The 27,391-nt window shown below is 54.2% G+C and overlaps 1 protein-coding gene across 3 annotated transcripts in view; it reads left to right on the plus strand.

The window, feature by feature from the left end:
* Positions 1-3,998: 3,998 nt before the first annotated feature.
* TNS3 (tensin 3) overlaps positions 3,999-27,391 on the plus strand; it is a 229,719-nt gene continuing 206,326 nt past the window's right edge. For 2 of the 3 annotated variants that reach the window (XM_047763136.1, XM_047763141.1), the window contains exon 1: positions 3,999-4,099. The gene's annotated coding sequence lies outside the window, so the exon portion shown is untranslated. Of the gene's footprint in view, positions 4,100-4,515; positions 4,645-27,391 lie in introns of those variants that run through there. The other variant, XM_047763140.1, reaches the window with a different exon arrangement.

Raw genomic sequence — 27,391 nt, forward strand, 5'->3', positions numbered from 1 at the left:
CGCATATGTGAATTAATGAATCACATATGAGTTTCAGGCCGACAGTTGGGCCACTGTATCAGTCTGCTTGGGGCTGCAATGACAAAGTACTAGTCCTGGGGATTTATCCAACGATTTATTTCCTTACAGTTCTGGAGGCTGGAAGTCCAAGATCAAGGTGAGGGCAGGTCCGGTTTTTCCCAGGTCTCCCTCCTTGGTGGGAGATGCCGTCTTCTCCCTCCGTCCTCACGCAGCTGTCCCTCTCTGTGTGTCTGTGTCCTGATTGAGTCTTCTTTTATTTGGCTGCACCCAAGGCATACGGAAGTTCTGGGGCCATGGCTCGAATTGGAGCTGCAGCTGTGACCTGCACTACAGCCAGATCCTTAACCCATTGGACCAGGTCGGGAACTGAACTCACATCTCCACAGGGATCCGAGCTGCTGCAGGGAATGGCTGATCTCTTCTTATAAGGGCACCAGTCAGATTGGATTAGGTCCCTGCAATGGCTTCATTTTACCTTAATCACCCCTTTGGAGGCCTCCTCTCCAAAGACGGTCACATTCTGAGATACTGGGAGTTAAGACTGCAACGCATGAGTTTTGAGAGGTCACAGTTCAGCTCACAAGAGCCTCTGATTAGTAAGTCACAAGTGGCTGAAGGTGCCTGAGATCTGCAGGAAGAGATGCCTGGGGACTCCGGCCCCACTTCCCTCACGTGACCTTCCACCCCTGAGCCCCGAAGCTCCCCTCCACGTGCTCACGTCCGTGTGCACGTGTGTGGCTTTGGCAGTGGCCGGGACTCCGTGCAGCCTGCAGAGATCCCATTTCCATCCCGTCTTCAGCCTTGGCGGCTGGTCCCTTGATTCTAACTCCCTCGGAAGTGCCAGGCCCAGGACCGCTGGGCAGCAAACGGGCTTTTCCAGCCCCCCAAGCCGGGGGCCCGGTGAGGTCTCCTCCTGACCCGAGGACGTGAGTGGTCTCAGGCCTTGCAGGTAGGGCTGTGAGCTTGGGGTCGTGTCTGTGGGTCTGTAAGGGAGGCGGTCCCTCTGTCCACCCCTGGCGCCTCTGCCTCAGACACCTTCGTTCTTCTGTTCTTCGAGCGGGGGTGGGGGGCGGATTTCGCTGTCTAGGTAGACCATCTGGACACGGGGAGGGCTGGTGTGACCTGTGTACTTGGCAGGGAGATCCAAGGTCAGCCTGGCCCTGGGTTTGTCAGCCAAGGTCAAGGACCGACTTCAGCAGGCTGGGAGGGCTAGGCGCGTGAGGTCATCTCTCAGCTGTCCTGGGCTTTGCTGGGGGCGGTGGCCAGAGCCTGTTGGGACTTGAGAGCACAGGGCAGCAGCCCAGACATGGACCGTGAACCCCCTACTGCAGGCTCTGCTGGGGAGACCCCCGGTCTTCTGGGGGCCCGTGAGAATGGTGCTGAGCGGGAATAATGACTTAGCTTGTCATGACTGCCGTAATCTGTGCTTTGCTCAGCGCACGATATTTTTGGATTAGGTGCTGAATATGAAAAAAAGGAATTGAAGCATCTTAGATTGGATTACTACTGATTTCAGCCATCTCGTAGGCTTTGCCAGCTGAATATATATATAGGATAAAGGAAGAGGACAGGAATATATTTGTTTAAAATTAAATTGCGGTTCTTACTATAAAACACTGCTTATAAATTTCTTCTGATTTTGTAAAATGTAATATGGATAAAATGGATTACTGTAGTTTTCCATTTATGTCCACAGGATAAAAGTCAGATTTTATATTTGAAATTTCAGTTAAATATCCATATTAAGTAGTCCCAATATGTACTGATTGATTGATTTCTTTTTTCACAATCTATGTCCTGAACAGCACCTATTATGAAGCTTAAATATGTAGACAGAGCTAACCACTCAGCCATGTCTTTTCCCTGAGACACAGATTCAGAAGTAATATTATTACACAACTGCTTTATCCAGGAAACTTCATTTCTCTTTCAATAAACCTAGAATTTCACTTCGAACGACCTCTTGAGAAGCAGTGAAATATGAGGGAGAAAGGGAAACTGCAGGAACTAACTAGGCACATCCATGAATTCCAGTTTGGACAAACTCCCCTGAGCAAGGTAAGCACATTTTTGTGCAGCAAAAGTTCACAGAAAATGTGGGGGGACTTGGGTTGCTCCAGGGCACAAAAAGGCCATCCATGGTCACATCTTTGCACTTGGACAGCTGTGCTGCCTTCTGAAAAGAAGCCATTTTCTTCCATGGTATTTAAAAAAAAATAAACTTTAATTTGAGAGTTGTTTAGATTACAGAACAGTTGCAAGGGCCACACAGAGTTCCCGTATGATTCCGTTTTCCAGCGCTTAACATCTTTTTTTTTGTTTTGTTTTTTTTGTTTTTGTCTTTTGTTGTTGTAGTTGTTGTTGTTGCTGTTGCTATTTCTTGGGCTGCTCCCTCGGCATTTAACATCTTTTTTTTTTTTAAAAAAAGATTTTATTGGCGTATGGGTGACTTGCAATTTGTGCTAAGTTTCAGTGTAGAGAAAAGTGAGTTGGCCATACATATACGTATGTCCATTCTTTGTCAGATTCTTTCCCCATATAAGCTATCACAGAGTATTGAATAGATTTTCCAGAGCTATAGCTACAGGTTCTTTTTTCTTTGTTTCCTTTTCTGGCCACCCCTCGGCATATGGAGTTCCTGGGTCAAGGATCAGATATGAACTGCAATTGCTACCTATGCCACAGCTGCAGCGATGCTGAATGGATTTTGTATATAGCCGACAGCATTTAACGTTTTACCGCGCAATGCTCTATGGTCACAACTAAAGAGTCACTATTGGGGCATCATTTTTTTTTTTTTGGCTTTTTTGGGCTGCACCCTCAGCATATGGAGTTTCCCAGGCTAGGGGTCTAATCAGAGCTACAGTTGCTGGCCACAGCTGCAGCTGCAGCAATGCCAGATCCAAGCTGCATCTGAAACCTAACCACAGCTCATGGCAACTCGGGATCCTTAACCCACTGAGCGAGGCCAGGGATCGAACCTGCAACCTCATGGTTCCTACTCAGCTTCTTTTCAGGTGCACCGTGACGGGAACTCCAGGACATCCTTTTAACTCAGGTCAGCGGCGTATTCAGAATCCACGTCTTTGCCCCTGCTGTCCTTTCTCTGCCACGGGACCCCACCCAGATCACTGGCATCTCATCATCTCCCCAGGCTCCAGCACTGTGAGTTCCTCAGAGTTCCTGAGCTCTTGCCGACCTGGACAGTTTTGAGGAGCCCTGGGCAGTGTTTTGCAGGATGTCCGTCCGCTGGAACACGTCTGATGTTTGCTCACAGGGAGGCTGGAGCTCCTGGTGACTGAGAGGAGAGAAGGTACTTCTGACTCTAGAGGAGGCGACCTCCAAGCGCATGCTTTTCACTCCCCAGATCTCACCCGTGGAGGACCTGAGGCTGAGCAACAGAGTGAGGGGCATTTGTCTTTGGGGGATGTTGGCATCTATCTGCTCCGAGCATCCCTCTGCCTGGACCTCTTTCAGGTCTGCTCCTGGTCTGCCTACATCGTGCTCATTTCTCCTCTGCTCGTTTGAAGAAGCCATGTGACTTCTAAAGACAGACCTTCCAGGGACTTCCAGAGCATCTTGGGTTTCCTCTGCCAGGGTTATCTGCTGCTTTACATCTGCACTACCCCCCGTAGACTGTAAGCTACGGGCTGGTAGCATGGTTTCGATTTCTTAGAGCACAAGCATTATAGCTCCGAATGAATGAATGAATGAACCAGTTGTGTAGGAGCCAGGACTCCACCTGCCTAGCTGGGATCCGCCAGCCCGTGAACTCTTTGACCCTGGGCTGCTCCATGGGTCTAATAATTCCGGGGCCCACCTGGCCAACGCGGGGAGGTACCAGGGGTGCACGGGGCCTCGGGCTCGCCTAGAACACGCCGCATTGTTAGGGCGGCCAGGCCAGGGGACCGGCCGGCCCGGGCGCGGCGGCGGCGATTGCCCGCGTCGCCTCGAGGGGGCCCTGCGGCGGGCGCGGCCGCGAGCCAGGAGGACGGGCCCGCCCGCTCGCTGCTCGCGCTGCTCGGCGCCCTGCCTGCTGCGGCCATCGCCCCGCGGGACCGCGCCGCCGCTCGCCCAGGTACTGGAGGGGGGCACGCGCCGCCAACCTCTTTGTTTCGGGCCCGGCGCCGGGGCCTGCGCCCTGGGCGCGGCGGGCAGGGGGCTCGGGGCGCGCGGGGACCTGAGCTGGGGGCGAGCGGGGGAAGAGATCTCCGCCAGGGTCCGGGAAGCCGGGAGCGCGGCGCAGGGACGGAGGCGGGTGGACGCGGCTGGGGCGCGGGCGGGCTCAGCCAGGGTCCGGGACCTGGGCTGGCGACGGGGGCGCGGGGACGCGGCTGGCGCGCGCGGACGCAGCCGGGGCGCGGGCGGGCTCGGCCAGGACCCGGGGACAGGGGCGCAGGGGCGCGGAGACTCCGCTGGGGCCCGGGCCGACGCGCTCAAGGGCCCGCGGGTCCGGGGCGCCCTGGTCGGCGGGCGCGAGCCGGAGCGGCACCGTGGCAGCGGCGCCCGGGTGGACTTCGCTCCTGGGACGCGTCTTGAGAGTCCCGGGCGGAGAGCCGAGCTGAGAGCTGCAGACGGGAAGGCTCGGGATCCTTCTCCCGCTCTTTGCAAGCGGGCTTTCCGGTGCGTCTCTCTTTTCCTTTGCCTGAGTTGGGCGGGAGGCGGGGGTCCCCGGGCCGGCTTCCTTCCTAACTGCTGAAGGAGCGGGGACCCGGCGGGGGGCGGCCGGGGCCAGGGCCACCTGTGGCACGTGCCTGCTGGCACGCCCGCGCTGTCGCTGACAAGCAGGAAGAGGGAGGGTCCGGGGCCCGGTGGGCACCGCCGGGGTCTGATAGGTGAGCCGGGGGGGTCCTCTGCTAAAATGATTTGAAAACTGTGTGGCGGGAAGGGGCTGAAGATCGCCGCTGGAATTCTTGAGACGGCGCAGCCGGGTGACCCGTATTCTCCAAGGAGGTTGAAACAGAAAAGCCCAAAGAGTGTGGGGCCCGCAGAGACCTCTGTTGAGGGAGGTCACTGCCCACTTAGAAGCCCCCGAGACCCCGAGGGTGTCCCTGTCCTTCCCACACTTTGATCTTCCGGCAGAGCTCTCCCTCATTTTCCCTCTTTGTGATGTGAGTGCAGGACTGAAATAAATAGACTGAGGGTGCGGAGGTGAAAAGTCTCATCGCAGCCGCGTGCAGAGTCCCCAGGACCATCCAGGCTGGCGTTTTGATATATTCGGTCTGTGCATTTGATTCTTTTTGAAGTGCTTTCGTTCGTACTTTGCCTTTCGAAAGAGATTTGTGTGTCTTCACGATTCTTCCCTCTTGAGAGCCTAGGAGGTTGTATTTGCAAATCACTCCACACGTGTTGAGAAAGGCATTTCTGTGCAGAGGCCTGGAGGGGTCGAGGAGTCGCTGCAGCTGGAGGGTGGAGGGGACGAGGCCAGCCGGTGGAGAACCAGGGGACCTCTGCCCAGGGAGCTGACTGTGGGAACTGGCAGGAGGCCAGACTCCTGACCTCAAAGACAAAGTAATAGTGGTCTTACTTGGTCATATTACAAAGTCATAGTGACCCTGGAGACAGAGTAATAGCATGGTTGTAGCAAGTGTTTTCTTGAGTATTTGCTTGTGCTAAATGCTTTGCATGCTTTCACCCGAATAACAACCTTTGGAGGGAGCTGGGATTATTGCTCCGTTGTACAGATGTGCAAACTGAGCGGCAGAGCAAGGCTAAGTACCTTGCCCAAGGTGAGGAAACGCGGTGGTGGTGCAGCCCAGGATTTGGCCAGGACAATGAGGTTCCAGGGCCCTGAATTTGCTGCTGCTTGTCTGACTGTCAAGTGGTTGCACGTCCTGACGGCACATTCCTCTGCCGAGGTGCCAAAGTTATCAGCGGCGGCAGATTAGTTATTCCTTTACAAACCAGCAAGAAGACAGAAAAAGTAGCCTCAGGGCAGCACTGCCTGCTCCTGGATGCAAATTGACTTGGCCTTTACAAAGTGTAGCTTTGGCACCTATTGGATTCATATGGAGCTATTTGCAAATGTGAGCCTGGGAGCTAAGGGTCACGGGGTCAAAGTATGTTCCTGGGCTGCAGGAGATATTGCTGAGGGGATAAAAATGGTCAGGGAAGCAGGCAAAAGGCCAGAAAAGTGCGGGGAAAGGCCTAGAGGGGAAGATTTCTGACACCGCCCCCCCCCTCCCCCGGGGGGGTGGTGGGGGGGAGGCGGGCGGTGGCCGTTTGCACCCAAGGCCCAGTTGACCAGTGAGTACGTTTGTTCAAGTGCAAAGCAGTTGGGGGCTGAGTCCGAACCGGTCTTCCCCACCCCTGCTCTCTGCGCCTGCGCCTGCGGTGGCTGTTCCTTCTCTGGGGTCAGTGGGTAGTTCCTTCGCTGGGGTCAGCCTGCCCTTAACCACCACCAGGTTGGGGAGAGCCTTTTGTATCCCCTTCCCCCAAAACTCCTCTGAGAGGAAGTGCTAGATGTTTCTGCAAGAGAAACAGCCAGCCTCCAGCAGGCAGAGGTTACTCTTGCATCCCGGCCACCAGCATCCGCTTTTTCCGCTTTCTCTTGTGCCTGGGTTTGAAGGGTTTGCTGGCATCGGGAACTGGGGTGGGGGGCTCGGAAGTTCCCAGACCCTGGACCCCAGGCGCTTTCCTGTAGGACCCGGTTAAGCATCAGATAGTCATCCGTGACCAAGAGCTGGCCCAGCCTGCAGCCCCCAGCCCGCCGCCCCGCCCGAGTGAGTCCTTGCAGTTATATCTCTGTTGATCCAGCGTGAGGGGTCTGGCTGGTTGGTGAGTCAAAGAAGCGTTTTGTTACCTCAGAGCTGCGGCACGTTCCTGGCTGTCGGCAGACGTGTTCAAAGCCGTCGCTGTCATTGCCGTCCAGGTTCTGGGCCCTGTTCTAGCAGCTGAAATGCTTACTTCTGTTCACCCTCACAGCTAAGCAAAGGGGGTGCGAGGGTGCCGTGGCCTGATCGTCCCAGGGTTGTGCACGTGGAGCTGATCCTTAAACCCCGACCTTCCGACGGGCTGACGGCGAGGATGTGTTTTTCCATGGTTGCTAATTCACTGCTTTTAAATCACTTACGATGTTAAAAATCGCCTCAGTCAACATGCTGCTGGATGTGAGTTGACCTCTCTTAGGTTCTGAAAATGTTTGGAATCTTCTAGAGCGTTGAGGCCTCGGGACCGGCTGACCTGCCCCGCCGTGCTTGTGAGTGAGCTCAGGGCGCGAACGCTTATGTCCCTGATGTTTGTTTGTCCTTTTCCCGTAAAAGCAGAAAAAAACGAGAATCCCCAGATTTCTGCAACGTGCTCTTTGCACCGTGCCTGTGTCAGCAATGTGTTTGGTGAAGCCCCCTCACGTCGGTGTGGGTCAGCCGGGATCCCCCACGTCTGCCTGCCACATCTGTCATGAGCCGGGCTCTCCTGCGAGGACACCTCTCTCCTGCTCTGTGTGCACTCTGGGTCCCCACTGTGCACCTGGCCCCTGGGGCAGGCGACTGGCTGTCTCCTGCCTGCTGTCCCAGACCTCGCCACCCCTTCCTTGCTGGGCACTGCCTCTGCAAGATAGGAGGGAGGAGGCCAGGGAAGGGGAGGATGACTGCTGCCTGGGCACACTGCTGGGCGTCATTGGAACGCCCTGCTGTGTCGCCGAGGGCACGATGGTCATTGTGATGTGACCGCAGGACATTTTCAAAGATTTCTGTTATTTTTTTTTTAAGAATGCAATGATCTGGTATTAATATGTTTTGTCCCCAATGGGCTAATTTAATGAGAAATTAATGTTTAAAGCATCTGCATCAGTGATCGGGAGAATTCTCTCTGATGGGGCGTTTCCTGATTGTGCCCGGGAGGTACTCCCCAGAGCCACCAGCTTCGGGAGACCAAGCTTTGCTCACAGGCCCGTGCCTGGGCAAGAAGCCCTGGGCCAGCATCGCCCTGCTCCCAGCCTGGTACCTTGTCGGATGAACACTTCTTTTGGTGCCAAGGTTACCCCTGCGCCGCCCTGCGCCCCCCTGGAGGTGGGGTGCTTGTTCTCCGGGATCAGATCCCTCACCACCCAACCTTGCAGCATAAGATTTTTGTCTCTGTTTTCTGGAATGTGCATTGAGACTCAGCTTAAGTCGCTTGCCTGTGTCAGGGGGCTGTTTAGATCCCGGGTCTGTCTGGGGACGGAGCTATGCCCAGCTCTCACCCGCAGAAGGACAGTGGCCCCCTTGGTCACAGGGACCCGAGCCCATGACTGGATGGGGTGGTGCGGTGCTGGCAGGCTCCCAGACTGGAAACCAGGTCCCTCCGCAATGCTGGAACTTCTTCCCAAGATCAGGGGTCTTGCCCCCGCCACCCCCCTTGAGTGCCCGCCATCCACAGCTAGCTGGAGCTCCGGCCACAGCTGCTTCCTTGGACTTGAGGCCTTCACTCCCCTTCCTTCCTCCTTCAGCTCTAATTATGGCACGTGGCGAGCTGCCTGCCTTCCTCTTTCTCTGCTCCTTGGGAGATGATGGTGGCGCGTGGTACACCCGGCTCCCTTTCGGAGATTGAGAAGACACCTGTAGGAACCCTGATGCCAGTTGGTGCCCCTCCCGGCCAGCTCGCGAGACCCTCCTTTCATTTCATCTCCGGGCAGCAGCAGGGCGTGACCTGGTGCCTCTGGAGTGTAGGTTTTCGGAAACCAGGGTGGACAAGGCAAGACCCACCCGGAGGTTTTCAAGACCCAGGAGTGAGATGGTTGCATCCCAGTGGGAGAGAGCCAGGCTCTCGAGAAGGGGCAGAGGCCAAGGCTTCCGGTGCAGCCGGGAGAGGAAGCTGTGCCCTGGGCACACAGGAGGGCTCAGGAATCTGCGTTCCCCCCCCCCCCCCGCCCCCCGTTAGTTACCCTGGAACACAGCTGCTCTGTGTTGCATCTCACTGGCGGTGGAGGCTTACAGGACGCGGGGGAGCGGCCCACATCTGGCCGTGCACGTCGCCCCAGGGCCAGGCTGGGCCATTAACTGGGGCGTCTGCGTTCTGTACACATTCCTTCCCGACGGGCCGCGGGAACAAAAGGGTCCCATTGACTCCTTGCTGCCCTTCTCCTCCGCTCCTAATCCATCACCTTTCTCCCAGCCTTCCTGAGCGCTCACCCCTCGCCCCTGGTGATTTTGGCCACACATCAAAGGTACAGCGCAGGCAGCGCGCTGGGAGGAAGGAGCCGGGCTCTGACCACCGCAGACCTGGGGTAAAGGCGCCCTTTGTCCTGCGACTGCCTTCTCGGCTGGCTCCCCACCTGCAGCCTGGGGACATCGCTGCCCTCCCTGGGACTCCCCCAGCGCTATCTGGCTGCGGGGTTGCCCGCCTGGCCCTGGCGGTCCCTTCTGCTGGCTCTGGTCCTACTGAATTTTCACAGCCCCGGGGGTCTCCCACTAGCCGAAGCATCACTTCCCCATTCTTGGCGGCTTTATCTGATGCCCCCTGGGCGCAAGCCTTTGTGATAACAGGAGGCGGTGGTGGGGGCCCAGGAGCTGGCTGATGATCTTGGACAGGTGTGTTTCCAGTTTATCTTCTCTGGAAAGATCTGAAGCGGACACGCACCTTTGCTGGGCTGAGGGCTAAGGCGCTCAGCTGGTTAGGCACGTGATTTTCAGGGGCGAGGGGATGTGTCGCTTGGGGCTGGGAGAAGATTCCGGGTAATGGACGGGTAATGGACGTATCTTTACTTCCTAAGTGACTTTTAGGCTTTCTTTCTTCCTTTCATCCTTCCTTCCTTTCTTGCTTTTACTTGTCTGGAAAACTATTTCTCTTTTAATTTTTTTTTATTAAGGTGAAGTTGATTTGCAATTTCTGCCGTACAGAAAGGTAACAGTGTACACACACACACACACACACGCACACACACACACACTCAACGTATTATTTTCCATCAAGGTCTCTCCCAGGAGACTGGATGTAGTTTCCTGTGCTATATACAGTAGGATTTTGTTACCTTGACTCTTTTTCTACGAAATAATTTTTGTCTTAAATGCTTGCTGGAAAAGAGAGAGAAATGTTAAGAATGCAGGAAAAATGTCCTAATATTACCAGTCGGGGATAATGTTTTCACTCGAATGCTGTGTACATTCTGTGCGTTTGAGGTTTACTGAGTTGAGATCCTACGTATGTATTGTTTTAGCCACTGTGTGGCCATAGAAGCATTTCCCCGCCTGCCACTCACTCTGCATACACACGAGTGTTGATGCCAGGGCAGTGCCAGGATGTGGACGTGCCAGGATGCGCGTGATGCCCATTTGTCCTCTGGTCACACACAGCCTGTGTGCATCCTTGCACGGCCCTGGTTGGGCAAGATCCTGACCAGTCATAGTCTTGGAAGGACTTCTAAGGTTCGAGGTCAAAGAATACAAACTATTTTGATTGTGGTAAAATACCCATAAGCATTGTCAAGTGTATCGTTCGGTGGCATATTAGTACATTCCTATTGGGAAACCGTCACCACCGCCGTCCTAGCACAGAACAGTTTTCATCTTGCAAAACAAACTCGCCCCATTAAACACTAACTCCTCATTCCTCCTCCCCTCCCCCAACCCCACCCCCACACCTCCGGCCTCTGTCACCCACCATTTTACTTTCTGTTTCTGTGGATTTGACTACTCTAGGTGCCTTATGGAAGAGGAATTGCACTGTATTTGTTTTTTCGGTTTTTTTTTTTTTGCCTTCTAGGGCCGCACCTGTGGCATGATGAAAGTTCCCAGGCTAGGTGGGGGTTGAATCGGAGCTACAGCTACCAGCCTACACCGCAGCCATAGCAAACTCAGCATCCGAGCCACATCTGTGACCTACACCACAGTGCACAGCAACACCAGATCCCCGACCCACTGAGTGAGGCCAGGGATCAAACCCGCAACCTCATGGGTACTAGTCCCATACATTTCCTCTGCACCATAACGGGAACTCCCTGTATTTGTTTTTTTGTGACTGGCTTTTATTTCACTTAACATCATGTCCTCAGAGTCCATCCATGTTGTAGGATGTGCCACAATTTCCTTCCCCCTTCATTTTTTCTCTATTGGCCGCCCCGGTGACATATGGAAGTTCCTGGGCCAGGGACTGAATCTGAGCCACAGCTGTGACCTGTGCCACAATGCCAGATCGTTAACCCACTGTAGCGGGCCGGGGATGGAACCCAAACCTCCGAAGCGACCCTCAGTGCTGCAGAGACGATGCCAGATCCTTAACCTGCTGTGCCACAGTGGGAACTCCAGAGTCTCCTTCCTCTTTAAGGCTGACCGATGCTCCGTTGTGCATACAGACCACATTTTGTTGATCCGTTCAGCCTCCAGTGGACCCTTGAGTTGCCCCCATCTTTTGGCTTTTGTGAGTTAAGCTGCCCTGGACACGAGGGGGCATGTATCTGTTTGGGTCTCTGCTCTCACTTCTTTGGCCTGTGTCCCCAGCAGGGAGCACAAGTTCTCTGAAGTCCCTGGAGGTGTTCTGCTGGGTTGCAGTTGAGAAACAGCGAGCAGGCTGGCTGAATCGTCCTGGTGCTCACCCAGCGTCCGTGAATTCCTTGGCCGGGTTGGCGCCCGCTGGGGAAAAGCAGGCCTGCAGGGAAAGGAAGCAGGAGACTTCTCACCAAGCTCTTTTGACAGATTGTGTAAACTCAGTGATTAATGGAATGAGAAAGCAGGAAGAATGTCTTTCATTTAAGAAAAAAAAAAAAAAAAGAGCCTTTGGGGTTGCTGGGTTTTATTTTCAATTAAAAGGGTCTGATTCTGTTTCTGGAGAATGGTTTTAATTTGGATAAATGGTTCAGTCTGGGACCTGCATGCCAGAACCTATGATGTATGTATGAGTGCAATTCTGCAGGGTTTCCTCGGGAACAGCACAGACCCGGGCCCTGCGCCGTCGGGCCTCCGTGAGGTGGGTGCACGCGGCTGTGCCTTGGAGCGGGGGCAGCTCTCCCGTCGGTAAGCGGAGCCTCTGGGGCCCAAGGCCCAAGGCCGCTGGTTAATTTTTATCCTCGGAGAATGTGTTCACAATCTCAGGTCAGGAATGCCAACCAGCAGGCTCTGCCCCTGGTGCCAGAACACGTTGGACCAGAATTGCTGGCATCTTTTCCAATGTGGGCATTGGCAGCATTGGTTGGGCCCAGAGGATTTGAGTGGGGTGGGTGTCCTTACCTTGTCCCCAACTTATGGAGGCTCCCTGGGTTCAGGTCCTGGGCCCTGGGCTCTCCAGGGTGGTCTGGTGGGGCTTCTTTAGAAGGAGCTGCTGGGCTGAAGGAGGTGAGAGTAAATTCTGGGCTCTTGGCAGGTCAGTGAGGGTGGAGGCCTGGAACTGCCTGGTGTGTTCCTGGAGCAGGGCAGGGATTGAGGGAGGCGGAGGAATAAGCAGACACGGGGAGTTCCCATTGGGGTACAGTAGGTTAAGAACCTGACATAGTCTCCATGAGGATGTGGGTTCGATCCCTGGCCTAGCCCAGTGGGTTAAGGATCTGGTGTTGCTCTGGCTGTGGTGTAGGCCGGCAGCTTCAGCTCTGATTTGACCCCGAACCTGGGAACTTCCAAATGCTGCAGGTGCAGCCCTAAAAAGAAAAAAGAGAAAAAAGAAGAAGAAATGGGCATTCCAGTCTTTAAACTGGGAACACTGTGTCCAAGCCTTAGCCTTCCACACCAGTGGGGTTCGAGGGTCTGCCTTGAGTGCTGGCCACCTCAGGGGCCCATGGGAGCCTGGGTGGGCACAGGGAGTCAGTGCAGGAATGTTCCTGAGTGCGGCCTGCAAAGGCAGCCCCAGTTGCTGGACCAAGTGGTTGGTAGCATTTTGGAGCCTGCTGGCTTCTGATTTGGGGTGTAGCCTGTGGGAACATGGTACAGCCCCAGGCCTGGCAGGGACAGAGCCCTTCCACCCAGGCTGCTCGTCCTGCTCCAAGGGGCCCAGTTTTCTTTCCTGTGCTCTGGGGCCTCTGGGCCACTGTGGGTGGAGGTGGCATGGCCCTCACCAGGCTGTGTCTTTACAAAGGCTCGGGGCGGGCCGGCACCCTGTGGCCTCCTGGGTGCTGATGGGATTCCGGGCACTGGAGCTGCTGTGATGCTGACCTTGGCTCTGGGAGTTTTTGTGACCTAGAATCTTGGCTCCGGTCCAGCTTGAACGTGTTGGGGCTGAAAGCTCTGCAACTAATAACGTTGCGGTGGGGTCCAGACAGGCTCAGCTTTCAGGTTTCATTGCCAGGATGGCTGGACAAATGGGCTGTAGCTGATGAAGACTCTTGGCCAATGGTGATGTTTCTTGCCTGCTCTCCCGTGACCCCTGGGTCTACTGCCTGCCTGCCTTTGACCTCTCGTATTGAGGTCCTCTTGAATACACACTCGGTTCTTTTTAGGGCCGCACCTGCGGCATATGGAAGTTCTTGAGCTAGGGGTCGAATTGGAGCTGCAACTAACTGCTGGCCTACACCGCAGCCACAGCAGTACCGGATCCAAGATGCCTCTGCAACTTACACCGCAACTTGTGGCAACACCAGATCCTAAATCCATTGAGCAAGGCCAGGGATCAAACCTGCATTCTCATGGACACTATGTCGGGTTCTTAACCCACTGAGCCACAAGGGGAACTCCTATTCCTTTTCTTTTGTCTTTAATCAGCCTTTTGAGGAGCTGAATCCAGGGAAGCCTTTTCTGTCCTGCTAGCCCACCTCCCTGAGACACACTTCCTGGGAGGGTGTGGGGTCCCTGAGCTCTCATACAGGCCGGTGTCCTCTGGGTGGGACCCTGGCAGTCAGAGGCCCGTGCCGCCCTTCCTGATGCCCAGTTAGCATGTCCTGCATCTTCTCATGTCCTCTGGGATGGGGCTATTCCATTTGTCTCTCTCCTTACTAAAATCCCAGCTCTTCCAAGGACGAGAACCAAGGCTTCCTTTATCTTCATGATAAGGGCTTTGAAAGGAGCTCAGAGATGCGTGACCTTGGGCAAGGCCACCCTCCCGGGGCCTCCCTTCTCTAAGGCTTCACCGAGGGAGGAGACAGTTGAAGCTGGTTCTTTTCTGGAAGAGAAGGAGGCATTTGCAAGTTTTCGCAGGGTTTCATTAATTTTTTCAGGGCCACCATTTCTTTCTTTCTTGGAGTGTCGCTTTGCAGGGGCTCCATGACCTTCCAGAGGACCCTACCGCTTCCCTCCAGACCTGAGACCCTAGCCCGCTAGTTTTTTCTTGGAAGACAGCCACCCAAGTGCATGGAAGATGTCTGCTCGGAAGCCATGGGGGCTCCCTGACAAGAGCTGGGAATACAAAGCCGCTCCTTTACCATCCTGGTAGCACAGAAGAATATTCAGTTTGGACAGAGTGTTTCGGGGGGTTCCTTGAAATGCACGCTGTAAAATGGCAAGAATTATCGCCTTTGTCTCCCTCTCAGAAAGGATTCCAGTCTTGCTACAGCCCCGCGGGCCATGTGTAATCTTTTGTCTGATATTTAAACGAGAGTTTTGTTCTTATAAAAATGTTGGGCATCCATCGGACTCCTGCTGGGAAAAGGGTCGGCTCGTGCCCTTAGATGCTTTTGGCCCAGGCTGCCCAGATCACGTTCACAAATGCTTTCTGTGGGACTGAATGCGTTTTGAGAAACGGCTACATTTTGCAGAGAGGTTTGGCTGCGCCGTGCGGTACCCTTGCTTCCTGGAGGCACGTACCTCGCAGGCAGCGCGGGCGGGAGGGGTGGTGGCAGGTGTGTGCTGTTTCCCAGCCACGCGCTGTCTTCACTGTGCGTCCATCTGTCCTGCCCCAAAGCAGTGGCATCGGGTCTTGGTCTGGGCTCACCCGGGACCCCCATCACCTTCCTCCGTCTCCGTGACACTGCTCTCTCCCCAGCCTGGTAAATGAGAGGCGCATAAACCCGGGGGTTGCTTGGAATAAAAGCTGCACCCCGCGCCCCCCGCCCCGGGTGGGGAGACGGTGGGGGGGGCTGACATTAATTATTGACTGTGCGAGGCCCTGTCAGAGGTGACGCCTTTGTTCCTGCTCTCCCTCCCTCATTGCTCCCAGCAGCTAACATTTATTGAGTGCCAACTGTATCCTGGACAGGATGCATCCTCAGTCTGAAGAAGCAGGGCTCTGGCTCGACTGCATCTCAGCTTGTATGCAGCGCAACAGCCTCGCGGGGTCCTGAGGACCCTGGGCTGGGGGTCCTGGGCCCGAGGGGTTAAGGGAGGGTCCTGAGGACCCCAGGACTGGGGGGGTCCTGAGGACCATGGGATTGGGAGCAGATCCTAAAGACCATGGGGCTAGTGGGTCCTGGGACCACGGGGTTAAGGGAGGGTCCTGAGGACCCCAGGATTGGGGGGGTCCTATGGAACACGGGGTGGGGGATGGGTCCTGAGGAACACACGATGTGGGGAGGTCCTGAGGATGGCGGGGTCAGAGCTGGGATCCCTCCATCGCAGCCCTGGTCTTATCACCTCTAGTTACTTCCGACCATCTCATTCTGAATTCTCACCGTCATTTTGAGACTGAGGCCGCATTGGCCGGAGGCTCCCTGTCTGGGGGCCCAGGGGGCCTCTGGCTCCTGCAAGGAAGGCTTTTGTGCCGTCGTTGGGGACGCTGGGAACTTGATGTTGGCTGGATCTGTGCTTTAACGTGAAAGGAGGAGGAAACTGCAGAGGACGACACAGCGCTGGATGCTTATGGAACCGGAAAGACTTTTTCGTCCCACTTTCTTGGGGGAAATGTTTACAGTTTCTGGAGACTAGTAGTATGAACACTTGTCCACCCTTCACCTAGATGTGCCTTTTTTTGGGCCAGTTGGTCACATTAGCTTCATCTTTAGTCACGTCATCTGAGAGGCTGTGCGCATCTCGAACTTCACCCACGAGTGCCTGTGTTTCCTGAGAACAGAAACTGACACCCCTCCACCCGAAGGCCCTGGTCACATCGGCTTACGGCCCGTCCTTCCTCAGCTATTCACCGTTAGCCCCCGAAGTGCTATCTTGCCGTCCTTAGTCTGCTAGCTGTCCCGTCGTGGTTCATGTGTGACACCGGCTGACTCTGCCTTTCCGTGCTCCGAAACTGGCAGTGGGCCTCCTGCTTGCTTTATTTCATGTTATTATTTTTCATGACTTTTTTTTTGGAAGACTTTTTTTTAATCAAAATTTTAATTTTGAGATAATTTTCAGGCAGTCGTGAGCAATAAGACAGAGCGCTCCTGTGTACCTTGACCCCGTGTCTTCCTATGAAGACATCTTCAAAAATGGTAGGACTGCAGCACCACCGGGATGATGACAGCGATAGAATCAGGGTAGAGAACATTCCATGCCCCCAAGGGTCCCTCACGTGGCCCCGTACGTGCCCCCCCCTTCCCACCCATCTGCGCCCAAACTTCGCTCCAGCGGCCACGCATCTTCCTGTCTGCGGCCGTGTCGTTTTGAAGAGCGTTACTTAAATGGGACTGTACAGTATGTAGACATTTTGGGGCCGGTGTCTTTAATCCTCTGGCGATCCATCCAGGTTGTTTCTGTATCAGTCATTCTTTCCGTTTCGTCGCCGAGTCCTGCTCCATGGTGTGGACGACCCCAGCTCATTCGCTCACTGAGGGCCGTCTCTACTAAGTGTGTCTCCAGTCCTCGAGCGTGTATGTCTCCCCAGTTGTTTAGACCTTTGGTTTCATCCATGAGTGTCGTGTAGATTTCAGCATCTAAGTCCTATGTTAAGCGTTGTTAGAGTCACACCCAAGTAATTCATTTTTTTTTGAACAATTATAAATGGTATTGTTATGTTTCATTCTGGCCTCCATGTGTTCATTGCTAGTACATGGAAATACAGAGGTTTTTTTTTTTTTTGGCCTCTTAGGGGCGCATCTGTGGCATATGGAAGTTTCCCAGGCTAGGGGTCAAACCGGAGCTACAGATGCCGGCCTTCACCACAGCCATCGAAACGCAGGATCCTCAAACCACTGAGTGAGGCCAGGGATTGAACCTGCATTCTCATGGATACTAGTAGGGTTTGTTACCCCTGAACCATGATGGGAGCTCCCCAAATCCTGTTGACTTTTGCATGTTTATGTTGTATCCTGTGATCACTTATTAATTCTAGGAGTTTTATTTTGTAGATTTCCTGGCATTGTCTATGCTGACAATCCTGTCTTCTGAAAATAGGGGCTGTTTTATTTCTGCCATTGCATACGGACTTTTTGAAGAGCCCAGGACAATTTCCTCCTAGTACATCCCGCAGTCTGGCTTGTCTGAGTCTTGTCATCACCTTTGGGATCATGCGTGTAGGTGTAAGGTGGAGAGTATTCTGCCCACCTTACATCAGGAGGTGCCCAGAGCTAGAGCCTTTGTCCTTTTTTGGCGGGGGAGGGGGGCGGCGCACTGGTGGCAAATGGAGGTTCCCAGGCTAGGGGTCAAATCGGAGATGTAGCCTCCAGCCTACACCACAGCCACAGCAACACAGGATCCGAGCCACATCCGAGACCTACACCACAGCTCACAGCAATGCTGGCTCCTTAACCCACTGAGCGAGGCCAGGGATCCAACCTGCATCCTCCTGGATACTAGTTGGGTTCGTTAACCACTGAGCCACAACGGGAACGTCCAGAGCTAGAGCCTTTGGCACCTGGCTGGGCTCTCCCACCCCTGATGGCAGCTTGGGGCGTAACTGGCCACTGATGAATTGTCTTCGGGCACTGATAGAGTTGGCCGACCCTGACACCTACCTTCCTGTGCAAAGTATTGATAAAGTGACCCGACTTGAACCCATCAACGCTGTCTTCCTATTCATCTTCGGGTAAATCTAGAAGTCCGTTCTCCACACACAGCCTGAGAGACTGACGCCTGTTCCGCAGGCAGTTAGGAGTCCCCCTGGAAAGACACAGCGTCTCCATGCTGTCCACACGGCCGATGGGACCATTTTACCCAGTGGCCCACTTTAGCACCAGGCGGGCCACCGGCTTACGGGATGTGGTTGTTCAAGCACCTCTCCTATCCACCGTTGATCAAATAATTCTAATTCCATTTCTTGGAGTCTCTTTATATAATTGGACGTGGTGCCGGAGATAATCTTGGCAGAATCTCATTGAGGGAAAGTGGGCTGCATTCCATTTCCGAGGCCGTCGTCGCAAGCTGGGCTCAGCTCTGAGCATTGTCCCATTGGCAGCGAGGGTACACAAGGGGTGTTTGCCATCATGGCTGAAGCGGAGAAATACCCACCTGTCGAACTGCGATGCTTTGGGCCCCGGTGCCTTGTTGGCCTGGAGCTGCCGCCTGGCATGACTTCTGCAGGCCACTCTGGTTTGGCATGGGTGACTGCGCCTATTGTCCACTGTGACACAGACCACCCTCAAACTTAGTGATTGAAAGCACCAAGACCCCTGGTGGGTGGGGGGGCGGACCAGGCTTTCCCTCTGAATCCTTGCTGGGTGCGCCCTGCGGGCGTGAGCGCGGTCTGTTTCACTGTTTGGCCTCTTGCTGATACCAGCGGAGCACAGCCCCTCAGCAGTGGCACAGCCCCTCCCTGTCACCTCCGGCCTTGCGTGGGAGCATGTGCTCCAGCCCCGGGACCACGTCGTCATCCATTGTCCCTCTAGAAAGAACCGAGTGGCAGTGACAGGCCTCCAAGGAGCCAGGCCTCGCCTTGTCCTCTCCCCAACTCCTCCTGTGTGTCTGCTCCCGGCCCTGCCTTACTGCGGCTTCATCTTCCTGAGATGAGCAGGGGGCCCCGATGTGCTGTTGGCCAATGTCCTAGGTCAGGGTTTGCTTCTCAGACGACCAGGGGTTAGACTGCGTGCTCAGCAGCACTTCCAAGGCGGGGTCCTGGGAGTACAAGGCCGAGCGATGAGGCCGAGTTGCCGCTGGGTCTCACGGCCCCTGGACCCCTTGCTTCGTGGCTGCACTGACTCCGGCTGTCGGTCAATGTGCCTCTGAGCAGGTGCCCAGCTGTGAGGACAGATGCAGAGCCCGGAAGATGCTCCAGGACTGGGTAAGGTGTGGCTGGAGGATGGAGAAGAGCTGCCGTGTGACCCTGGCTCCGTGGATTTGCTTCTCAGGAGGGTCCGTCTGCTCATTCGTGAGCTGGGAGAGGAGCCTGTGATGTTTGTGAAGACGACTGGTTCACGGGGACCTCACCGTAAAGAGACCAAACCTGGAACCAGGGCGGCTCCGCAGAGGGCTGGTCCTCTGTCTGGTGCCCGCAGTCTTCCTGGCCTTGGTGTGGGAGTGTGGTGCTTGCGTGTTGCCGTCCCGGGTGGGAACCTGCGGGGCAGCCCATGGGCGCCCAGGATGTCTGGCCTTTTAGCCTCTGACACGTGTGCTTGTTAATAGTCATCGTGGGAAGCTCCAAATCCGTGTTGTGAACCCACAGAATTTTAACTTCTTTTCCTGGCGTCATGTCTTTCCCGATTCCCCAAATGATTCTAAAAGCATGCAGAAGTACATATATACACCTATATATGCATTCAAAAATACATTCAAAATGTATTTTAAAAGAAATACACGGCAGAGAGAAGATAAAATGTTGAGAAGCCAGAGTTCCCGTCGTGGTGCAGTGGTTAACGAATCCGACTAGGAACCACGAGGTTTCGGGTTCGATCCCTGGCCTCGCTCAGTGGGTTCAGGATCCCGCATTGCCGTGAGCTGTGATGTAGTTTGCAGATGCGGCTCGGATCCCGTGTTGGTGTGGCTGTGGTGTAGACTGGTGGCTGCAGCTCTGATTTAACCCCTAGCCTGGGGACCTCCATATGCCACGGGTGTGGCCCTAGAAAAGACAAAAATAAATAAATAAAAGGATTTGAGAAGGCTGTGAAGCCCATGAACAGCCAGTGCTTCGTTGGTCCGGGGGCTCCGTCCACACACAGACTCGTGGTGTAGCCCTGCTCCCACCAGCGAGTTAGAAGAGAGAGGCTGAGTGAGCAGCTGTCCTCTCGGGGACAAGGAAGGGTCCCCAAGGCCCCGCTGGACTTAGATGCTTAGATCCTGGGGTGGTAAACAGTCAGTGGAGAACTTTTTAAAATTTCTCAGAGCCTTCCCGTCACCCCCTGCGAAGGGTCGGGGGTGTGTGTGGAGAGGTAGAGGAGGTGAGAAATTGTGACTTTTATAGGTTTTTGTGAATTTTGGCTTTGAGAGTCCCAGCCCCTCTGCGCAGGTACTTGGTGAGTCCCGAAGCAGGGCTCAGCCGTCACCAAGGAAGCTTCGACGTGGGTCTACAGTGAGGCTTCCCATTTGCCACGTGGGGTCAGTTTCCTATTTACCTGTTCCGAGCCCTTAGGGGGACAGGAGGGATTGTCCCCTGGTCCCCAGCTCTCACAGGGCTTTTCCTGCACCTTGGGCTCTGGCTGGGAGCCGGGCACGTTGGGGAGTGAGAGGCTGGGGACCCCCTGTGTCGGCCCCCTGGGAAAGAGCTGCCCACTTGGCCCCAGCCCTGCTCGGTGACCTGGCCAAGGAGCGGGTCACGGAGGTGGTGTGATGATTTGGTGATGTCACACTGGGTGGCCGAGGGTGTCCACGTGCCTGCCGTTCACAGGAGGGGGCAGGGGGTTGGAGGGTGCGCTATGGAGTGTTGGAGCCCCAAGGCCGGCTCTTGCAGTCCTGGGGGGCGCGTCCAGGCTGGGGTTCTTGTGGGGGGCCATGGTTGACCTTGGGCGTTGTGAGACCTTCAAGCCGAATGTGACGTTGGGTGTCTGGGCTCTGGCTTCCAGGCGTTTGTAGCTTCATCAGATAATCAGGAGTGTACGATCCCCCCCAGACATGAAGACTGCGTCGGTGTGTGACAGAGCCGGCTGGGGCTCGGGCTCCAGGATTGGCTGTCAGGCACCTGCTGTCTGGCACCACCTCATTCTTTTTTTTTTTTTTTTTTGCTTTTTAGGGCCACACTCATGGCATATGGGTGTTCCCAGGCTAGGGCTCGAATAGGAGCTACAGCTGCCAGCCGACACCACAGCCACAGCAACTCAGGGTCCGAGCTGCATCTGCAACTTACATCACAGCTCACAGCAACTTGGGATCCCTGACCCAGTGAGCAAGGCCAGGGATCGAACCCACATACTAGTTAGGATACTAACTAGTTGTACTAACTAGTTGGGATACTAACTAGTTGGGATACTGGTTGGGTTCGTTTCTGCTGCGCCACAGTGGGAACGCTCTGGCACCTCTTCATTCTTGTCCCGTCCGCCTTAGCAAGGGCGTCGGCCCCTTTTTCTTCCCACCCTATCAGCCCAAGCCTCAGTTTTCCCAACTATAAAATGGGGCCACTGTGACTACTGCTAGGTCTCCTTATTCACAGGAGCAGCCCACAGAGCTGCCGTGATGCTGCGGGGACGGGGCTATAGGAAGGGGCTTGAGCTTGAGCTCTGGGCAGACCGGAGGCTGTGGGTTAGGGCTTCCTTCCCTGGGATAAGTCTTTTATTGTGGATATTTTCAAACATTTCCCAAAGCAGAAGGAACATAACCCAACCGCCAGGTTTAACATTTATTACGATTTTGCTTTCTCCCTGCCCCCACCTCCTCTCCCTGTGGTAACGGCCTCAATCATCTCAAAGGCAGGGTGTCTCTTCCCCTGCGCTTTGGTGTGTACACACTCAGATTAACTTTGGAAGATTTACAGCACATATACCATAATCATTTCCAACTCTAAGGAATTTGAGGAAGTTTCAGCTCAACATCTCAGAATTAAGGATCACATGCAGAGCCAAGATTAAAGAAGCTACGTTCTGCCTTCAAAATGCATGCAGACGGTGATACTGCACGTGTCCGAAGGCGCACTTTGCTTACCTAGTGGTGACAGCATTTCTGTGGCATCACCCCCCCATTGGCAATACTGTGTTTAAATTTCCTTGACTGCTTCAAAATGACTTTTCCAGCAGGTGTGTTAGAATCAGAATCCTAACAAGGCCCCCTCCAGCCTCCCTTTTCTTTTTTTAATCAAAAAATTAAACAAAGTATAGTTAATTTACAATACGGTATGGTTTCATAGCAAAATGATTCGTTTATACATGTATTTTTTTTGGATTATTTTCCATGGTAGGTTATTAGAAGACAATTGACTATTATTCCCTGTGTTATACAGTACGTCCTTGTTGCTTGTCTGTTTTATATACAGTGGTATATGTCTGTTAATGCCATACTCTGAGTTTATCCCCCCTCCCTTTCCTCTTGGACAACCATAACTTTATGGCATCTCTCCCAAATCCTTTCTCATTTGTCCACTCGGCAGCTCCCTTTTCTCTGGCTGAAGACGCTGGGTGGAGGGGGAGCAGAGCGATCAGGCACGGAGCAGCCTTCAGAGTCCATGGGGTACCGTGTTAAGGGTGGGTCAGGGGTCAGGTGGGCCAGGTCCAGGGTCATGCCCTTGACCTTGACGGAGGCCAGGCCAGGAGAGCAGGAAGGCTGTTCTCTCTTATGGGGTGGGTCACCCTGGTTCCAAAGAGAAGGTCAGCTCCTCGTGCTGCCTCCCAGCGGGCAGGAGGTCTGTAAGTCCACCTTGACCCTGCCTCTGGGTCTCCATTCTCGGTGCTTCACCTCCCCTCCGCCCCCCATTATACAAATCTGAGCATTTGTCCCCAGTGTCTTCTGTTTACTTAAGGATGCGCTCACTCAGCATGGCCCTTGAGTGAAGTAAGCAGCCTGCATGAGTGGAGGCTGCACATTTGCTTCCCCTTGGGGAGTGGCTTTGGTTTCTGGGAGGTTTCGGTTGGTTTTCCCATGCCCCGGTCCTTGGACTGGTTCCCGGAGGTCCTGCAGAGCCCCTCCGGCCCCAGTAAGGAGGCTGTCTGGTGCCACAGCTGGGTTTTCCCCCTGGGCAGGCACAGAGGGGACCCTTGGATGGGCATTGAGGGTGGAGGTGGTTGGGAGCATGGGTGAGGTCAGTGCCTTTGTACTGGTCGCCTTCCTGTCCCATTCCTCCCCAGCAGGGCTGGGGTGATTCTCTCCCAGTTTTTTTAGGGAGGAAACACAATTGAATGTTGCAAACAGGTGAAGCAAAGTTGGGCGTCAGCCCTGTGTCCTTAGAGGGAAAACTCGAGCCCTTTCCCGGCCCCACACACTACGTGGCTGTAACAGGACACAGGATGCGCCGTTGGGCTCTTTGACATCTGGGCTTAGGGACACTTGTGAGGAAGGTGGGGCAGCAGAGCCTGGGAGCCCCTGGGAGCGAGGGTGTGGGACTCCACGGAGTACCTAGGCAGCCTGAAAGGAGGGCCACAGACGGGCTCTGCATCTGGCCTTAGGCTAAGAAAAGAAGAGAAAACAGTGTGAGCAGAGGAAGCCTTCCTGGCGGAGATTACCTGGAGGTGGCCCAGCCTCTTTGATCTTTGTGCCCCGGGCTTGCTGCAGCTTGCTGCCATCAGGACAGCAAATTCCCTTTCCCCTTTTATGTTGGGAACCCACACGGGGCCCTGAAATTGGAAGCGCTTCTTCCCTCTTGCTTGTAGGACGTCTTGCCCTGTCTGCAGGGGGAGGACTTGCTGGGGCCTCGTTGATGGGGGTGGGGGTGGGGAGCGGCCCCAGGACTCAGGACCTACTGCCAGACTGATGGGAGATGTCCTGGGGGCCTACTCACTGCCCACCTCCTGAAACAGGCATCCTTCCAGTTCGTAGCTATCTCTGGAAATTTCCATGATACATGCGTTTGAACGGTGGGGGCCACCCCATAGTGCATGCTTCCTGACGTTTTGGATAGAGTTATTCTTTGATGGAGGGTTTGCCAGGAATTGCACAGCATCCCTACCTCCTTCCAGTAAACCTTAGTGACCACCCCCGTGGGAGTGACAATGGAAAGAAAAAAGATGCCTTATATTTCTTTTTTTTTGGGGGGGGGTGCATGCACAGCACATGGAAGCTTTCGGGCTAGGGGTCGAATCCGAACTATAGCTGCCAGCATAGGCCACAGCCACAGCCACGCTGGATCTGAGCCAAGTCTGCGACCTACACCACAGCTCATGGTAATGCTGGACCCCTGACACACTGAGTGAAGCCAGGGATGGAACCCGCATCCTCATGGATACCAGTCGGATTCGTTTCCGCCGTGCCACAATGAGAACTGATTGCTTTATGTTTCTAAATGCCCCTAACATCACCCCAGTGATTCGTGGCAAGGGAAATCGCTCAGGACTTAAAAATGACCTAGGATGAAAAAAAAAATTACTGTTCAAGTTGTCAGGTATTAAAAAAAAAAAAACCAAAAATCTTTCAGTTCCTTTTATATGTATGTTTTACCAAGTTGCTGGTTAAAAATATATTTCTTACTGTGTGTTGCTTTCAAAAATATTTGAAAAACGTAATAGAAACCAACAGGGGCTTTTTGGTCATTATACCTTGTGCATTTTTTTTTCTTTTTTTTCTGTATTTGAAAGAGAAGAACTCTTTGGAAAGCAGAGGGTGGAGGATTGGGTTAAAAGAAGCGTTTGGGTGAAAAGGTCCTTCTGTGAGCATGACACAGGCAGGTGAAGGTGGCCCCTATTTATCAAGGGCCTTTTGAGGGTGGCATTTGCACCGTTGGAGGTGCCTGTAAGTGGATACGAAGCCCACCGAATAAGAAGCAAAAGAAGTTTCTCAATGACTGGAGCCCATGGTTGGCTCAAGTTTGGCTCTGATTGGTGGACGAGCCCATTGTTGGCATAAGTGCTTCTCTGATTGGTGGACGAGCCCGTGGTTGGTTCAGGTGTGGCTCTGATTGGCGGATGTTCTCCGGAGGGCCCAAGGCTCTGGGTCAGGGGCGCCACCGTGGCTCTTCTTCCTGCTCTGACTCAGTCTCCTGCTCTTGTCCAGCCGTGCTGGGTGGGTCTGCATGGGGACAGTTCCTCTAGCTGTGACTTGCTCCTTGTCAAGTGCGGGCGTGGGGGCAGCATCCTTGAAACCAGAACCCCAGAGCCGAACCTCCCACCAGTGCGCTTGTGGGAGGAGCCTCGCCGTTGGCTTCTGTAGGGCGTGGCGTGCATGCCAGGCCTGCATGAACGTGTGGAGGGCCTGCCGGTGTCTGCACTGTGTGCCCACCTCGGAAATCTAATTCTGCCCCCTCCAGTTTGTCTGGGAAGTAAGCTGCAGCTTTATTCCTACTGCTCGGTAAGCATGGTGGAGAGGGGTTCCTCTTCACAAGAGAAACTCATGTCAGGGCCCAGTTATTGGGGTAAAAAAGGAAATTCAAGCAGACGACAAACAAAGCAGAAACTGCACCCTCTGGTGCAATGGGTTAAGGATCCAGTGTTGTCGCTGTGGCTCCTGTGGCACAGGTGCCACCCCTGCCCTGGGAACTTCCACATGCCCTGGGCGATAAAAGCAGTGTGGGCCTGTCTCAGGGTAGCCAGTTTCTATTTGATTAAATAAAAAGAATCTTTAGAGGATCATATTTTCATTTCGAAGTATCTCCAGCATCTCCTGCCGGGGACCACAGACGGCCACGTTTTGATCTCAGCATGTGATAGTCAGTGGCCTTTATCTTACAAAAGAAGGTAGCAGGGTTCAGGAAGAGCCAAAGGTCTGCTTCACACTCACAACCCCACCTGCTCACCTCCCTCTCTGTGCGCTTGCATGTATGCATGCACGCATATTACCTGTGTGTATGCAGACATGTGCAGGCACCCATGTATACACACAGTGCTCTGTGTCTGTGTGTGTGCATAGGAGCATTGCTGTACACGCATATTGCACATTCATGTGGACGTGCCATGCATGCACACACACATGTTCACACACGTGCAGTGTATCTGCATACACTATGTAATGGTGTCTTACGTGTGCGTGTATGCATGTGCATGCTGTATATGCACACGGACATACCTATACACGCATGTATCCATACACGTGTACGTAATGCATACACGGGTATAGGAATGCGTGTATAGGCATGTATGTTTGTATGTGCATCTGTACACACGTGTGTATGCATGTGCCATTGTCCATTTCTGAAATGGAGGCAGGAAGTGTTTTGGGGTGTGTGGGTGTGTTGTTGCTATTGCTTTCCTTCCCCAGGCAAATTGTTTCTCTCACTCCTGTGCTGAACTCCAGACTGCTTCCTGGCTTGGCAAGGTTAATGGGAATGCATCTTTAAGCAGGCCTTTTATTTGTCAAATCCCTGTTATTTTGTGAGAATTTATCTTGCAGCTGAAATAGCCTCAGGGGAAGAAAAGAATGAATCAAATGAATTAGGTGTGCCAGCAAAATGTGTCCGGGAAGGGGGTTATGCAAATAAGGGAGCAGGCTGCGCCTTCTCAATGTCTATTTAATCGCTTCCCTTTTAAAAAATTAATAAAGGGGCAACTACCAGGCCGTCATGTGTGACGCGGGTCTGTGTAGAGGAAAGGCAGCTCCCGTGCCCGCAGAGAGCCTGCTTCCCCGGGTCTGGTCTGCCCGTCCTCCCTTTTAACAAAGAGAACGTTGTTGAATTTCTGCAGCGCTGCGGACTTAGCATTTTGTGTTTCCTCACCTCTTAAAGCGCCTTAGCACAACTCATTCTCTGTCATTACGTGGTCTCTGCCGCGTGAGGATTGATGGCATGTCACCTTTCCGTTTATGGATTTGCTCGCTCGGTATTCTACGCAGGCTGCATTCCCTGTGCCAGGTGCTGGGGTTACTGTGCCACCTCCGTTCGTTTATGGACCTCTGTCTGGTGGACTTTGTTTCCCTCCCGCTGTCACTGCGGATGGCCCTGTCACCTCTTCTTGCTTGGCGCCTCTGTCGTCAGACACCTCCTTAGTTGGGAGTCACAGGTGTGGAGTGAGCGCGGCCAGGAGCTTGAACTTCTTGGTAGTGCTTGATATAGAGAGATGGTCCCATCACTTTCCAAAGTGCTTCCTTGGGTAACGAACTGTCACCGGGTGTCCCTCCATTGTCGTTGTGGACACTGATCTGGCCAAAGGCTCCTGGGGGCTCTGCTGGAGCCCCAGACCCACCCTCGCTGACACGGGGCTCCACCCACCCTCATCTCGGTGGTCTCCTGTGTGCTTAAGTCAGCACCCGAGCAGCACGGAACTCTGCCAGCCTGCAAGTCAGAGTGGGTTCCAGCTGCAGCCACCTTAACCCTGGGCCCTGCCACCGCCTGGCACAGACAGCTACCAACTACCATCACCCCTGGCTGGGGGTTCTTAGCCACACTGATGCCACATCTCCCTCCCCCAGTTTCTCTGTCACACGGCACCAGGGGGAACCTCCAATTCAAATTCCATCACGGCACTCCTTTGCTCAAAACCTCTGGCCATCTCTTTTTCTCTGAGTCATAAGCCAAGTCCTTATGTTGGCCTGGTCCCCTTCCTCCTGCAGTAACCCCTCTGTCCCCCCGACCCTGCCCCAGGCATGACCTGCAATGGCTCCTCCCCACCCATGGCCCCGGCGTTCCTTAGGCTTCGCTGATGCCCTCTTCTCAGTCCTCGGTATAAAATACCAAATCACCCTCCATCAGGGAGCGCCCGCCCCCACAGTTTCCTGGCATGATTTTCTGTCTTTTT

Source organism: Phacochoerus africanus, chromosome 16, assembly GCF_016906955.1.
Source record: "Phacochoerus africanus isolate WHEZ1 chromosome 16, ROS_Pafr_v1, whole genome shotgun sequence".
NCBI lineage: Eukaryota > Metazoa > Chordata > Mammalia > Artiodactyla > Suidae > Phacochoerus > Phacochoerus africanus.